Source organism: Pongo pygmaeus, chromosome 20, assembly GCF_028885625.2.
Source record: "Pongo pygmaeus isolate AG05252 chromosome 20, NHGRI_mPonPyg2-v2.0_pri, whole genome shotgun sequence".
Taxonomy (NCBI): domain Eukaryota; kingdom Metazoa; phylum Chordata; class Mammalia; order Primates; family Hominidae; genus Pongo; species Pongo pygmaeus.
This window is the reverse complement of record NC_072393.2, coordinates 42470625-42471544: the sequence shown is the minus strand read 5'-3', so window position 1 is coordinate 42471544 and position 920 is coordinate 42470625. Positions and strand designations below refer to the sequence as shown.

The 920-nt window shown below is 40.7% G+C and overlaps 1 protein-coding gene across 25 annotated transcripts in view; it reads right to left on the bottom strand.

Moving 5' to 3' along the window:
- The window catches only part of ZNF420 (zinc finger protein 420), a 114355-nt gene that overhangs the window by 23481 nt on the left and 89954 nt on the right, over positions 1-920 (bottom strand). The window lies entirely within an intron of this gene.

The following is a 920-nucleotide window of genomic DNA, read 5'->3' as shown; positions in this document are numbered from 1 at the left end:
TTTCTCTATACTTTGTCTCTGTGTCTCTTTCTTTTCTCAGTCTCTCATTCCACCTGACGACAAACACCCACAGGTATGGAGGGGCAGGCCACCCCTTCCAGTCTTGAACTTCTGCCCTCAGGTGATCCCCCTGCCTTGGCCTCCCAAAGTGGTGGGATTACAGGTGTGAGCCACCGTGCTCGGCCTAAATGGTGCTTCCTAAATTAAAAATGGCATTATTAGCAAAATGCAGATTACTGGTAATCTTCACAAGAATAGTTTTGGCAGAATAATGGGAGCAAGTTCTGACTGAACCAGATTCAAAAGAATGAGAGAAGATAAAATACTGGCAAACTGAATCCAGCAGCACATCAAAAAGTTTATCTACCCATGATCAAGTGGACTTCATCCCTGGAATGCAAGGCTGGTTCAACATATGCAAATCAGTAAACGTAATCTAGCATATAAACAGAACTAAAGACAAAACCACATGATTATCTCAATAGATGCAGAAAAGGCCTTTGACAAAATTCAACAGCCCTTCATGCTAAAAACTCTCAATAAATTAGGTATTGATGGGACATATCTCAAAATAATAAGAGCTATTTATGACAAACCCACAGCCAGTATCATACTAAATGGACAAAAACTGGAAGCATTCCCTTTGAAAACTGGCACAAGACAGGGATGCCCTCTCTCACCACTCCTATTCAACATAGTGTTGGAAGTTCTGGCCAGGGCAATCAGGCAGGAGAAATAAAGAAAGGGTATTCAATTAGGAAAAGAGGAAGTCAAATTGTCCCTGTTTGCAGATGACATGATTGTATATTTAGAAAACTCCATTGTCTCAGCCCAAAATCTCCTTAAGCTGATAAGCAACTTCAGCAAAGTCTCAGGATACAAAATCAATGTGCAAAAATCACAAGCATTCTTATACACCA